This window comes from Erythrolamprus reginae, chromosome 5, assembly GCF_031021105.1.
Source record: "Erythrolamprus reginae isolate rEryReg1 chromosome 5, rEryReg1.hap1, whole genome shotgun sequence".
Taxonomy (NCBI): Eukaryota; Metazoa; Chordata; class Lepidosauria; order Squamata; family Dipsadidae; genus Erythrolamprus; species Erythrolamprus reginae.
In genome coordinates this window covers 45,976,403-45,992,713 of record NC_091954.1, presented here as the reverse complement: position 1 = coordinate 45,992,713, position 16,311 = coordinate 45,976,403, and the positions used below count along the sequence as shown (strand labels likewise).

Here is a 16,311-nt window from a genome sequence, read left to right as displayed (position 1 = left end):
GTTGACAAAAACTTCGGTTAAGTCCCAGATGATGTGTCATCCATATAACTGTGATGCTTTAATAAATATTTTGAAATCCAGTACTAGTGCTAATGCAGAACTTTTTGTTCTTCCAGCTTATACTGCATATAAGCAGGCAACTCTTACATGTTTGATCCCATTTGGATGATTTCATTGCATCTTGGTAAATGTTATATTACAGCTTCTTCACAGTACTGACATTTTGAATTATATTCTGCATTATTTTCTGTAGGACTCCTTTAGGATTGGCTATCAGCACTGATTTATACAATGACTTTACTTTGAAGTTGTGCTTGCACACTATATTTATTTAAGACTGTAAGTTGAAGTAGCAGTTCTAATGGTTTTATGTGGAATCTTAAGATAGAGAGGCTAGAGAACATAAACACTGGCCTAAGGTTATAAGAGAAATGCTCTTTTTTAGGCTTAGAATGTAAAGGTTGTAGGCTTAATGCTATCTATGCCGATGGATATTTTGGGGTTACCCGTTGTATCTATGGTGTTAGATTTGAGTTTACATGTATTTCTCTGTGTATTTGTAAATTAGAGCATAAGATTTCTGTTTCTGTTAATAAAATGAAACCTTGGAGTCATGCTAGAAGCAGCTGGTTTAAGAGTAGGACATTATTTGTGTAACTGCAGGAATGCATGTAAATGTATATCAGCACATTTATTTTACTACTACTGCATTCTCAAGTAGATGTACATCCAGCAGAACTGTTCACATTTTTTCAGATATATTATTCTTAGATGTTGGAAATCTTATAATGAAGCCATTGGAGGTTTGCAACATGTTTATTTAAAGGCGGAAATCATTATTTTAAGGCTGAAATCATTTTGAACTAAATGTGCTCTGAGGTCCTTTGCAACTGTACAATTCTATGATATTTATTTTAATCTTGGTGCTGTTATTGCTATATTTCTGGGGAAATTGTGTAGGTCATTGTTAGGTTTAGTTGTGTAGGATGAATTTACTTGTCTCTAATTTAAGATCTGGATTGGTGTTAAAGAAGCTAGCCTATAACATTACTTTTTGCTAGATTCCAAGGAACAATTGCAAGGAACAAATAAAAATTTGCTTCCTAAAGATAATTCTTAATGAATTATTGAAATCCAATATGGTCCACAACACATCACCATATTGATTTATGTAGCATAATAATGCATGTGCATTATTAAACAGACTCAGTCCTCATTGACTGAAGGATGAGGTCAAACCATCATGGATGATAGCTCCACAACTATGAGAAGGAACGTATCATGTAAGATCAATGCCCCTTTCAGATTTATTTAATTTTTGCATATTTTAAACTTCTAAATGTTATCAGTGACAAAGTGTAACATTAGGATTTTGCTTTCTTTATTTGAAAAATAATATGCCAGTGTGAAAAAGTGATAATTTTCTAAGATTCAATAACTAGTTTATCTGCCTTAACAGCAACCAGCTTTCCTATTGTTGATCAGCCTTTCATATACAGTGATCCCCCGAGTTTCGCGATCCCGATCATTGCGAAACGCTATATCGCGATTTTTCCACCCGATGACGTCACTCCCTTCCTTTCTCATCTTTCTTTCTCTCTCTCTTTCTCTATCTTGCTTCTTCCTCTCTCACACTCTCTTCCTCCCTCTCTCATCTCTTTCTTTCCTTCTCTCTCTTTCTCTATCTCTCCCCCTCTTGCTCTCGAGCGGCGGGCGGCACCCAGGGAAGGTTCCTTCGGCCGCCCACCAGCTGATATGCTCGGCAGCGCGGCAGCAGCGAGGAGCCGAAGATGGGGTTTCCCCGTTGCCTGGGCAACGGGGAAACCCCATCTTCGGCTCCTTGCTGCTGCCGCGCTGCAAGCGAGCGGCAAGCGAGCAGCCGGGCGGGCAGGCGAACGGGCAAGCGGCAAGCGATCTTGGGGTTTCCCCTTTGCCTGGGCAGCGGGAAGACCCAGGGAAGGTTCCTTCGGCCGCCCAACAGCTGATCTGCTCCGCAGCGCGGCAGCAGCGAGGAGCCGAAGATGGGGTTTCCCCGTTGCCTGGGCAACGGGGAAACCCCATCTTCGGCTCCTCGCTGCTGCCGCGCTGTGGAGCAGATCAGCTGTTGGGCGGCCGAAGGAACCTTCCCTGGGTCTTCCCCGGGTCTTCCCCGCCGCCCACATGCAAACTCCACCATCTGCACATGTGCGGCCATGGAAAAAGGGGCGCGCATGTGCAGATGGTGTTTTTACTTCCGCACCACTACATCCCGAAATATCGATTATCGCGAGGGGTCTTGGAATGGAACCCTCGCGATAATCGGGGGATCACTGTAGTTGTGTAGAAAATGTGTTCTATTCTTTTACGGCAAATGTTTTAAATCAAAAACATTGGGGCAAGGGGTTTCTAGCACGAAGTGATTGCTTTCATTCCTGTTGCAGTAATTATGAGGTGCTTAGGTCTGGACTTTGATTTGACCATTCCAGAATTTGGTTTTTCATTTATTGTCTTATAGATTTGCTTGTATGCTTGAAATTGTCATCATGCTGCACAACCCACTTCTACTTCAGCAGATATTTTTGGGTAGAATTCTCTGGTCCAATGTACAATGCATATTGGAAAGTTGTCTGGACCTTGAGGAACACAGCACCCCTAATCCATGGCATTATTACTCCTTGGTTCTTACCTCAATATAATATTCTAGTGTTTGGTTCACACTAGATACAATATCCATGTGACCTAAAAAGTTCTGTTTTTGACTCAACTGTCCGTACAACATTCCTTCAGAAGACTGGAGTATTATCTAGGTAATATTTTGCAAAGTTGAAATGAGAAATAGCTTCTAAAAGGATTCAGACCCGTGAAACCCATTTTAATCTGGTTAGTTCTTTTCTGTTGATGAAATCATGAATACTGACTTTAACCAAAACAAAAGAGAGTTATTGATCCAGGGATTTTTGTGACTTCCAGGCTGATTTTATATTTGGGGTGATTTTAATGATATAGCCAGTCTTGCAAAGATTCACCATTGTCTAAAATTGGCTTGATGGAGCCTAACAACTTTAGAAATGTTTTATATTCTTTCCTGATTGATATGCATAAATTATATCTTCATTTTTTTTATCCAACATTTATTTTGAGCAGGCAGAATGTGTATAGAAAGCAAGAGTCAGTGAATTTAAGTCCCATGTTAGATATGAAAGCCATCTGGGTGGCTTTGGGCCAATCACTCTCTCTCAGTCACCTTACCTTGCAGGATGGTTGTTGTGGAGAAAATAGAAGAGGAAGTTGTATTGAATCTGTTCACCATCTTGAGTTATTTGTAAAAATAATAAATGATACAAGTAAACAAATAAGTAGTGAGAATTTACTGAAATAGTGTCATAGTTTTTAGGTATCGATAGGTCAGGGTTGACCCAAATCAGCTTTGGCTTTTTAATTAATTATTCACACAACTGGTTATAGTTATCATTTTATTTAAATTTACTGAAATTATTGAAACAATGGCACATCATATATTGGATGTTTTTGTTTATGAAATAAATGAAATACACATCAATGTCACTATAAATTATTCATTCATGCTTCCTTTTTGTACCAATTATTTATGTAGTTCACATTCTGTAGCATAGATACCCAAACATAAAAGGATATGAAAACTTTTTCAGGACCTATATGTATTTATCTAAAATGTCACACAACAAATAATGACGCAAAGATTTAAAAAATGAGTAGACTACATTTGCAATGTCTTTGTTTATTTAAAATTCTCGAATGGTGCATATTCCTGCAGGTGCATGCATCTGAGCATTACTACTATCCATTAGTATCTGAATTAGCATTCCTTTGAATCTAAGTGTTTCATGGCTAATCTGACAGTACATTTCTCCTTTAAAAATATATTTTGGGATGTGGTAATTCACTGTAATTTATACTGCCATATTTTCTTCTGGAAGAGACTGTGAACAGGGCCTCCTGATCCAGAAAATGTCACAATTGTCATATAAGATTTAGCTGTAAAAAGTGTTCATAGCCATAGCTTTCTCCTCAGGCAGGAGTTACTGGAAGTCCCAAATTGCTAACAAACTCTAAATAGAGGATTATACCCTTGCTCAGCCTTGAGATTGAATATCCCTGAAATCATCAGGCTCAAAACCCAGTGGATTAACACTTCTACTATTCAATGACTGTCGTGGTGCAGTGTTTAAAGGGAAGTATTGCAGGGAAACCTTTACCACAGTTTGGAGTGATCACGATGTGGCTCAAGGTTGACTCAGCCTTTCACCTTCCAAGGTTGGTGAAATGAGGAGCCAGATTGTTTAAAGGGGGGAATAGGCAATTAATGCTTACATTGTAAACTGTCCAGAGAATGCTGTAAAGCATTATGGAATGGTACACAAGTGCTATTACTATATCACCTGAGGACAAGATATTTATCAATAACATAATTATACTGAACCCTGAATCAGCAGGTGATATCCCCCAGCATCTTCATACAAATGTTAAAAAGGAGAGAAGATAGAAACTCCAGCAGTGTATAAAACAGAGATCACCAGAAATATTTGTCCTCATTATTTCTATCAAATGGAACCAATATTTTAGGAAGTAAGCAGTGGTGGGCTCCTATGGGTACCAATGTTCCCTCTAATTTTTTTTCGGTGTGGGCGGAAAAGTATAGTGTCTGAGCGACAGTCCCTTTGGGACTGGGCGGCATAGAAGTATAAATAAATAAATAAATAAATAAATAAATAAATAAATAAATAAATAAATAAATAAATAAATAAATAAATAAATAAATAAATAAATAAGAAAAAATTCCCTTTTTTTATTAAAAGAAATTAATAATAAAACAAAACCAAAATCTATTACTATTATTACTATCTTCTCTCTTTCCATCCCTGTCTCCTCCCCCCTTGTGTGTGTGTGTGTGCGTGTGAACTTTTGAACCATTTACAATAACAGGTGAGCTATTGGAAATGGTTCAAGAGTTCACACACAGACACACACAAACGGCTGGGGTTTTTTTTCTCTTATTATTTGGGTGCTTTTTACCATATGCTTTAAATCAAGAGTCATTTCTCTCTCTTTCTCTCTCTCCCTCTTGCTCTCTCTCTCTCTTTTTCTCACTTTCTCTCTCCCTCTCTTTCTCTCTTGTTTTCTTTCTCTTTCTATTGCTTTCTTTCTTTCTTTCTCTTTCTTTCTATCTCTCTTTCTTTCTTTCTCTTCTCTCTCTTGCTATCTCTCTCCCCTTTCTCTCTCTCTCTCTTTCTCACTTACTTTCTCTCTCTCCCTCTCTCTCTCTGTCAGCAAGGGGGCTGCAAGAGCGCTTTCTCCGAGCGCTTCGGGAACACCTGCCCTGCCTCTACTGCAGCCCCCTTTCTGGAAGTCTGGGACGAAAGCGCTCCCAGCCAGGGGGCTGCAAGAGGGGTGGGGCGGGCATTCCCGAAACGGATGGAGAAAGCCCTCTCTCGCAGTGAAAGCGCTCCCAGCCAGGCGGCTGCGAGAGGGGCAGGGCGGGCATTCCTGAAACGGACGGAGAAAGCCCTCTCTCGCAGCAAAAGTGCTCCCAGCCAGGGGGCTGTGAGAGAGGGCTTTCTTTGTCCGTTTTGGGAAAGCTCGTCCCGAGAAGCCGCAGCCGCTGGGAGAGAAGTCACGCCCCAAGGCAGGAGGCGGCGGAGGAGGAGAGGGGGCGGATCGGGCGGGTGGGGGGCAGGGCTGAGAGGCCAGGAGCGCGAGGGGGCCGGAGGCACCATGGAGAGGCAGGGGCGGCCATGGCTCCCTTCTACTGCCCGTGTCTCCCCGCCTGCCCCCTGCGCGCGCCCGAGGAAAAGGCTGTGCGGGGGGGTTTATTGGAGCGCATACACACATGCGCAGCTTACGGGGAACAGTGATGGGTACAGTCAGGTACGCAGTACCGGTAGCAAAATTTTTGTCAGGTACGCAGTACCAGTAGTAAAATTTTGATATTTTTTTTCCTATTTTTTTTCCTTCTGGGCTCTGGGTATGTTTTTCCTATCACAATAAATGAGGTTGAATGTGTATAATTTTAGAAGAGCTGTGTGTGCATGTGTGTACATACACTTTATATAGTAGATAATCAGGAGTGAGCTACTGCCCGGACAGGGTGGACACAGTGGGGTAGTGGAAATGGAGCTCCACCCGAGAACATCCAATTTGCAATGAAAGATATTGAAACTAAATGCATAAGCCACGCCCACAGTGTGCTGGTGAAAATTTTGGTAGCCCATCACTAGAAGTAAGTGGGAAATTTCTGGAGATCAAGAAGGAGCTGGAAGGCTGTTGTCCTAAGATCTCAGTCTCTCCAAAGATCATCCATAAATGGAGTTGCTGGGTTGTAAGTAGCCTGATACCTGATGTCCAAGGCTCCAAATACTCTCCTTCCTCTACGATCTATTGCAGTCATTTACATGACCAATGCTCAGAACAGATACAATGCAGTTTCACGGCTGCTACTTTCTTTACAACCTTTTCATGAAGGAGAGAGAGAGAGAAGGCTCTGAGTTGGGGCCACATCATCGCTTCTTTAGAAATAACAAAAGCCCACCTCATTCATTGCTTGGTTCCAAGTATCTGCTATCTCCTAGAACAGTGTTTTTCAACCAGTGTGCCGTGGCACACTAGTGTGCCGCGAGACATGGTCAGGTGTGCCGCGAAGCTAGAGAGATAAAAAGCAAGAGAGAGAAAAAAAGAGAAAGAAAGCAAGAGAGAGACAGAAAGCAAGAGAGAGAGAAAGAGAACAAGAGAAAAAAAGCAAGAGAGAGAGAAAAAGACATAGAGGGAGGTAAGGAGGGAGAGAAAGAGAGCAAAAAAGAGAGGAAGGAAGAGAAAGAGGGATGGAGAGAGAAAAAGAAAGAGGGAGAGAGAATTTTTTCTCCAAACTTTTTTTAGCCCCCCCGCCCTCGCCCCGCTCAATGTGCCCCAGGGTTTCATAAATGTAAAAAATGTGCCGCGGCTCAAAAAAGGTTGAAAATCACTGTCCTAGAAGACCTTAAACAACTTTCCTAATTGTATGTTTGTTTTCTAAATTAGCAGTGGTGATTTCTGTTTCCCCACCTCCTAATTAATGCCATCTGCCACAAAAATGACATTTATTATACCCAAATCCCTTCAACCCAAGGGAAAAACATCCCTCCAGGATCGTCATGCAGTTTCAGATTGCCTGCTCATTACTCCCCCCACCTACATTTTCTTTCATGCTCATGTACCATGCAATATATATCACATTAGCCCTTCATTTTATATATCTGATTTCCAGGGATATAGGGCCAGTGAAGTTATAAAGGGATGTTGATAAGGAAAGACTTCTCATGGTTTCATGCAGTTCTAGACTTGTATAAAATCTCATTTTTTTTACATTAAAAATTGTTGTGCATTATTGGCAACTCTACAAATACTGCTGCTTCACAGTTTGCTTGAGGGGCTTGTATAGTTGGTTAACTGTTTAGAGAAATGCCTAATGGTATTGTTAAAAAGAAGCTTGAAAAAGTGTTTTAAAAGTGAGACAGAAAATAGTTTTTTTAACAGAATATTAATTCGTTTTACATAAATTATTTTATCAGAATAAAAATTATTTATTTTAATTTATTTTATTGAATTTATTGATCATCCATGTTACCACAGGGTAACTCTGTAGGACTTACAATATTAAAAGGATAAAATTATAGAAAACCTAAACACATACAAACAAAATACTATGAAAATATAAATATTATTAATACTAATATGTCAGAGAATAGCTAAGTTGTAAAAGAAATCTAATATAAGTTTATGACTCAGAGAACATTCAGAATAATAAAATTTAATGTGGTTACAGACTTTCTTAAATTAAAACTTGATTATAATTTTAGTTGTATAAACACAAGCTTAAATGTATTGTGTATTCAATATTTATTGGAGCTAAGTCAATGAATCCCAACTTAAGGAATCACTTAACCAATCTTAACCTCCCATTTTGTTTTTGTTTTTTTTAACATACATTCATGTCTTTCTTCATATATTATCTTTGCAGTTCTCGTTTATTCTATGTCACTGTATGTTACTACTTCTTTGAATACTCATTTGTTGTACAACTGCTGTGTTGGAATATAGTGCCATTGCAATTTGATGTTCACTCTAATATTGTCTCAGAAGAGATTACTGGCATTTCTCAGTCATTTTCAAAGTATGGTCTAGTGCAGGGGTCCCCAACCCCCAGTCTCTGGACCAGCAACCATCCATAGGATGCCAACAGTCGGTCTGTGTAAAGAAGCAAAGCCCCATCCACAGGATGTGGACAGCATGCAAAACCATGCCCCTTCTGGTCTTCAGAAATACCTTTTTCCATGGAACTGGTCCCTGGTGCCTAAATGATTGGGGGCCACTGGTCCAGAGGTGAAATTCAATTTTTACCTGTGGCTAGCAGCGAAACCGTGCACGTCTATGGGCGCACCTGCATGCCTGTGTGCGATTTTGCTACCTGCCCAGGTGCAGTAGCATAATTGGGCTAGACTCCACTAGCACTCAGAGCCACGGGGGCAAGCACACGTTACCATTCCACCTTAGCAGCCAACCTCTGGCTTTTTGACAAGATGAGTGGCCAATACATTTTATAAATAAATAAATGCAAATAAAAATAACAAAGGATATAAGTAAATAAATGAGATAAATGAAGTGTATCACAGTAACTCAGAAGATTACCAGAGTAAGAACCAGTATAATCAGATCATCTCAATTTAAAAAAAAACCATAACAATCTGCAGATCATCAAATACATTTTATTAATTACAGGTATTACTTGACTTAGAACTGTAATGGAGCTTTCCCATCACAGTTGTAAGTTGTAATGATTCTAAAATGGGTCACCACGTGACAGACCTGATTTTATGAGTTTTGCTGCAGTCATTAAGCAAATGCTGCTGTTGTAAAACTACCACCATGGTTCTGCCAAAATACAATGACTGCAGCATGGTGCAAACAGCCATAAATGCAAGCTGCTTGGTGAGTGCCTGATATGTAGTCACATGGCCACAGTTGATATGGGCATCAGAACTAAAGAACTGGGTCATTCATACCCATGTGGAGGTCCATCATAACTTTCGCTAAGTGTATACTAACTGTATTGTCTCGGCTTTTGAAGATATTTGCAGCACATTCCTCTAGGTTTGCAGTAACTCCTGCCTTCGAGCTCCTAGATTCCCTTCTCCCAGTAGGTGAGAATGCAGGGTAGCAGAATAGCATTCTCTCCCCCCCACCCCCATTACCCATCTCTATTCTGTGTGAATAGAATTTCCTTACACATTACTCAATTGAAATGAAGTAGGATGAAGACAAGGCCATTGGAGTTGTGAGTTCCACCACCTGTTTACTGGATCTGTGTCCCTCCTGGCTGGTTTCGGCCAACAGGGAGGTGACACGGAGCTGGGTCCAGGAGATTGTCAATGCTTCTTTGGGGAGGGGGTCCTTCCCGGCTCCCTACAAGGAGGCACTTGTTGCCCCCTCCTCAAGAAGCCTTCCCTGGACCCAGCAATTCTTAACAACTATCATCCAGTCTCCAACCTTACCTTTATGGGGAATGTTGTTGAGAAGGTGGTGGCGCTCCAGCTCCAGCAGTCCTTGGAAGAAGCTGATTATCTAGGCCCTCAACAGTCAGGATTCAGGCCTGGCTATAGCACGGAAATTGCTTTGGTCGCGTTGATGGATGATCTCTGGTGGGCCCGGGACAGGGGTTTATCCTCTGTCCTGATGCTTCTCAACCTCTCAGTGGCTTTTGAAACCATCGACCATGGTATCCTTCTGCGCCGGCTGGAGGGGTTGGGAGTGGGAGGCACTGTCCTTCAGTGGTTAGTGGGGAGTCAGAGGTCAACCTGTAGGCTTCTCCCTTGTGGGGTGCCTCAGGGGTCGGTCCTTTCCCCCCTGCTATTTAATATCTACATGAAACCGCTGGGTGAGATCATCCAAGGGCATGGGGTAAGGTATAATCAGTACGCTGATGATACCCAGTTGTACATCTCCACCTCATGTTCAGTCAACGAAGCAGTGGAAGTGATGTGCCGGTGCCTGGAGGCTGTTGGGGTCTGGATGGGTGTCAACAGAATCAAACTCAACCCTGATAAGACGGAGTGGCTGTGGGTTTTGCCTCCCAAGGACAATTCCATCTGTCCGTCCATCACCCTGGGGGGGGGGATTATTGACCCCCTCAGAGAGAGTTCGCAACTTGGACGTCCTCCTTGATCCACAGCTAACATTAGAAAACCATCTTTCAGCTGTGGTGAGAGGGGCATTTGCCCAGGTTCACCTGGTGCACCAGTTGCGACCCTATCTGGACCAGGACTCACTACTCACAGTCACTCATGCCCTCATCACCTCGAGGTTCGTCTACTGTAATGCTCTCTACATGGAGCTACCTTGGAAAAGTGTTTCGGAAACTTCAGATCGTGCAGAATGCAGCTGCGAGAGCAATCATGGGCTTCCCTAGGTATGCCCATGTTACACCAACACTCCGCAGTCTGCATTGGTTGCCGATCGTTTTCCAGTCACAATTCAAAGTGTTGGTTAAATAAATAAATAAATAAATAAGTCATAAGCCGCTCTGAATCCTTCAGGATTGGGTGGCATAGAAGTCAAATGAATGAAGGAATGAAGGAATAAATGAGCGAACAAACAAACAAACAAACAAATAAATTGGTTGGACCCCTGAGTTTTCCCATCTAAATAATCATTCCTTCTTTTCTAGAAGTAAGAATGAGACGGAAACAAAACATAAGAAGGATGAACCTGCTGTGAAATGCTTCAATTTCAGATCAAATTAATCTTTATTCATGGTGATATATACCAGTATGTTCTATAATTTTAAGACCTGAAATTAGCTAGTGCAACCCTTATCTACTTAACACTACAGTAGTTAGACCTACTAAATGTAAGCTAACCAAATATTAAGCAACAGGAAGTAATTGATTTTTATAAAATGTTTTGAAAAATGCTGGGTTAGCTTTTAGTGTGTAATCAGTTGCATGTTTTACTGTTTCATCTCTGCATCCCTAATATAGCGTAATGTTCCATGCAGAAAAAGAGAAATGTGATTTTTGAAAAATCAATTTCAATTTTATACCAAGAGTAATTGTAAAGCTACATTTATATAACTACAGCAAAGTCAGCAAATTGATTTGTGTTCCCTTTATGATTATTCATCTATCTTTTAAAATCTATAAATAAAAATAGGAGTCATTTAGAAATATTGTTAATCACACATGTTTAACATACATGCAATAAAAAAGACAGTAACAAGTGAGCCAGTAAATGAACCTCCATATTATAATACATAGTTAATGTACACCATATGCAATTCATCCTATAGTTAACAATGTGCCCTGCATCTTTAATGATAAAGAAGCTGATGAAGCAGCTAAATAACTTTCATCCCAACTGAGATAACTGAAATCTCAAGATTACCTCAATTGTATTCTGTGATGTACTGGGCTTTCAACCAGATCTTAATAGAGGCAGGAGCAATTCAGTCTTAATAAGTTTTCTGTGGTGGCAAAAGATCAATATCTCAGACTATTCTCTCTCTCTTTTATGTTGACTTCTGTCCATAAAAGATTCTATTATAACCTGGATTCTTCCATTTATTTGAAATGGATTTTTTGATAGAATGTAATTCAAATATATAAATTATAAAAACTTCTCTCTTCACATTGCTTCCTTTGTAAGCCTTTAAAGAAGTACCATAACAATTAAACTAGATAAGCTTCATAGATCATTACTATTACATAAAGAGTACTTTCTGCTTTGCAAACTAATCTTCAGTCATAGACTGCGCTCATAATTTCTGTATTGACAGAGATTTGAACTTTTAAGCAAAATATGTCTATAAATTAGACTCAGTTGCACTGTACTTAGACTCACTATCTTTGGTTCTATTTGGAATTTAGTATTAGAGTTAAAATCAATTTTTACAGAAATAAAATTAAATACAAGATAAATAGCAAATAATATATAAATAATTAATATTGATCAATTAAAAGTTATTTTTAGGAGAAAATTTCAAATTAGATTTTTATTTTGGATTATAAAATGTATTATGGTAAGTGCTTTTTCTGATTTTATATTTTAATAATATATCATGCAAGCAATATATATCTGTATTCTTTGGAAGGAAATGGTTTTTAAAAGACCAATACAGGGACAAAGACATTGTTAAAAAAAAGATCCACATGTTTTGTTTTTGCATAATCATTTTGAAAACCTGAGTTGTGAATATTTGACAAATATATGATTCATATTAAGGTTTCCTGTTTGTTATTATCAGTCAATTGCACTGAAGAAGAAATTTATATAGTTTTATTTTGTACTTCAATGTTAGAGCCTTATGAGGTAGACCAAAAGAAATGACCAGATAAACTAACTCTATATTATTATAAAGCTACATCAATAGAATCTTCCAAATCTGAAATTATAATTCACCCCTATCTTGCCTGTCAAAATCGTACTCTAGGCTGCAATTCTCCAAAGGTCATTCCTCTTTGCCATTATACTATAGAATTGGCATTCACCAAATTACACAAAATACCAAAACATTTGAAATTATAAAGATCTTTGAAGAATGGGCCCAGAAATTAGTGACAGCAATACCAACAATATTCATAAGAATGTCTGCTTCTGTAGGTAGATTATATCTAAAATATGTTAATAAAGGAATGAGAGATGTGAAACAAAAGATGCTTGATGAAGAAATAGAATCAGAAATAATGAATAAATATATGGATTACAAAATACATAAGGCATTCAAATTAGAAATAATAATGATAGGAAAAATTTAGGATTACAAGATAGAGAAGAATCAAGAGAACTACTGTGATAAGTACTTACTAGATACACAAAGATTTTGAAAATCAAAGGGGACGTATAAAAGACAAACCAACACTGTATAAAGACTTACACTGGATTTACAAAAGAGCTCTTTCAGAATAGAATAACTAGACTAGAACAGAACAGAATAGAATTATTTATTGGCCAAGTGTGATTGGACACACAAAAAAATTGTCTTTGGTGCTTATGTCTCAGTGTACATAAAAATACAAGATATATTCGACAAGAATCATAAGGTACAACACTTAATGATTGTCATAAGATACTAATAAGCAATCAGGAAACAATCAATAAATCGTAAGGACAACAAGTTAAAGTCCTCCAGTAATGTGGGAGGAGATGGGTGATAGGAATGACGAGAAGACTAATAGTAATAGTAATGCAACCTTAGTAAATTTGACAGTAGTGAGGGAATTATTTGTTTAGCAGTGTGATGGCATTTGGGGAAAAACTGTTTTTATATCTAGTTTTCTTTGTGTGCAGTGCTCTATAGTGTCGTTTTAAGGGTAGAAATTGAAACAATTTATACCCAGGATGCGAGGGGTCAGTAAATATTTTCATGGCCCTCTTTTTGACTTGTGCTCAATGGAAATGACTTGTGCTCAGCGGAAAGTAGGTTGTCAGTAATTGTTTTTTCTGCAGTTTTAAAGCTCTTGAGCAGGTCTCTGAGTGGGAATAACGCAGCATCTGAACAAATTAAATCTAAAGATTGTTAGACATAAAAGAAAGAAAGTTCATATTTGATCAAGGTTAAAACAAGACACACACACATCTGGTAATTCTTTACAGAGTCCCTTCTCAAAATATTTTTCTTTTTCTTTCCTCTACTGCTTTCATTTTTTTTTATTTTTCCTTTTCTGTGTAGTTTTTCTTTTTTCTTTATAAGTTTTTCCTTTTGAATTTAATCTGTATTTGCTGTTACTATTGTTTTTAAAATATTTACTAAAACATAAAATTCAGAATTTGTTTTCTACATATGAAGTATACATTCCTTAATGTGTAAACCTATTTTTTTAAAAAACAAATGTTTGAGTGAATATCCCTTTCCATTATTCTTCACTGAGCTTTATGTAGAAATTAGAGTGAAATATATTATTTTCTGCATGCTGTGCATCGATCATTGGAAATGTAGTAGAGTTTTTTTTAAAATGTTAACATTTTGGTAAGATCAAGCATCATAGTGTATGTACATTTATTTCTTGATTTATAAGGATATGGTGATAAGAAAATATAATTAAATATAAAATTAATCATTTTTTTTAATGTAACTACTTAATCCATTTCATCCATCAATAACAGAATACAGTAATAACTATTTTAAAATGTATCCTGCCAATTGCAAAAATGTTGATCAATCTATCCATCAACCATGGTTTACATATCTTAGTGGCTTGGTTCATAAAGCATGCTAAGTCAAAGCAAAGACATATGATAGTTAAATGAAATGTATGAACCAAATCAGTAAAGAAAAAATAAACCATAATTTATGTTATTGATATTACTGATTGTTAATTTAAAGGTTGTAGGCATCAGTTGTAACTAGCATGATATCTAGCATGAAAATCTTTGGGAACCATCCAAGGTCAAAACAGAAATGTCTCTGATTTTTCTTCACTGTGACTGATACACTTTATTTCTGGAACTTATCTATGGCAAAATCAATATATTTACAGTAATTTTTCCCTCTAATATTTCTGATAATTTTGAGGCTGCAAGATGGAGAATTATGGTCAAAAGATACAAATATACAACAAAAAAAGTAGAAAAACTTATTATTTCTTTAAAAAAAATTCTTTTTTCTTTTGGTTGTATATTTGTGTCTGAACAACCTGACATATTGCCCGTATTATATCAACATTAAATGATAGCAAAAACTCAACAGTATTCAGAGCATAAATTGTTAACAACTGACACAACCAGTAAGCAAAGACTGATTCTATGGTTGCTATGCCATTCCATTAGAAATCAACTAACAGATTTATTTATTGATTATATTTATTTGCCCTTCCACCTCGTAAACAACCATACTGCTTACAGCATTAAAACCACTAAAACCATAAAAGATAAATACTTTCAAAGTAATTGGAAATTAGAATCAAACTAGAACCATAGTTAAAAGTTACAGCCCTCTCTAAGCAGTGTATAAAGTCAGCATATTGCCCCCAACAATGTGGGTCCTCATTTTACCAATCTCAGAATAATAGAAGGTTGAGTCAACCTTCAGCTGCTGAAACTCGAACTGCCAAACTGCTGGCGGGCATCAGTCAGCAGAATTTGCCTGTAATACTGCACTTTAACCACTGCACCAACATGGCTCTTAAAAAATAATATCTTGAGAAAACGTCAAATAGTACATTATAATGAGATTACAACATAAAAGAAGAATGTTTTAGAGGATGTTGCAGGTGCTAGTAAATGTTTATCTGATTTTGAAAATTTGTCCTTTACAATATCTAATTTCAAAGTAAATGGTCTTGTCTCCCTCCAAGTTTTCATTATTTTGTGTAGATAATGATTGTTGTAAAAGAAGAAATAAAGGCCTTTCAGTTCCTTATTTTGCCTGTAGTTTAGTCAGAACTTAGTAATAATGGTTCTGTTATTTATGCATTTTTATGAACATCTGTATAAACGTATGCAAAATAACATCTGCAAAGAACTATGCAAAATAATATTTTTATTAAGGATGTTCAGTGCTTTAGAAGAGGGTGCAGCTGTTTTAAGCTACATTCATATTCCACACATGCTGAAGCACTAAAGGAGTGCTACATAGTCCTAATATTTACATAAGGTAGAGTTCAGTGCCATTTTTCAGTTAGTTGTTGTAGTGGCAGTTAAAAGAAAATTTAAAATATTATACAATACAGTATTTAATGCAACAGAGATCAAGTATTATCTGATAGTTAAGGCATAAGGCTGAAAACCTGAACACCTTAGACATGAAGCTAAACGAGCTGCCATTTCCTGCCCAGCTCCTGGCCACCTAGCAGTTTGAGAGCATGCACTTGTAAGTAGATATATAGGTACAACTTCAGTGGAAAGTTAACAGCATTCTGTGTACCTCTGCATGTATAGTCCTTCTGGTACATGACCATGAAAATGTCTTCAGACCATGTTGGCTAAGAAACAGAATTGAGCTCTTCCCTCTGGAGTTGGACATGACTGAACAGGGGAAACCTTTCTCTTTATCTTGTAGATAAATGAAGCAAAATATAATTTGCATTGATTCCAAATGGATAGGTGTGTGTGTGTGCGTGTGTGCAGGATTTTTTGAATTTAGAATTCAATATCTTCAGGGCACAATAAACAGATTCCTATTTTCTGATTCCAATCCACTCATTAAAAAATTATGGTACAGTAACTCATATAATTAATTGAGTCTACGGAGAGGGGCGGCATACAAATCTAATGAATGAATGAATGAATGAATGAATGAATGAATGAATGAATGAATGAATGAATTGGATT

At 37.8% G+C, this 16,311-nt stretch overlaps 1 protein-coding gene across 4 annotated transcripts in view; it reads left to right on the top strand.

Moving 5' to 3' along the window:
* The window catches only part of DOCK1 (dedicator of cytokinesis 1), a 466,948-nt gene that overhangs the window by 231,839 nt on the left and 218,798 nt on the right, over positions 1-16,311 (top strand). The window lies entirely within an intron of this gene.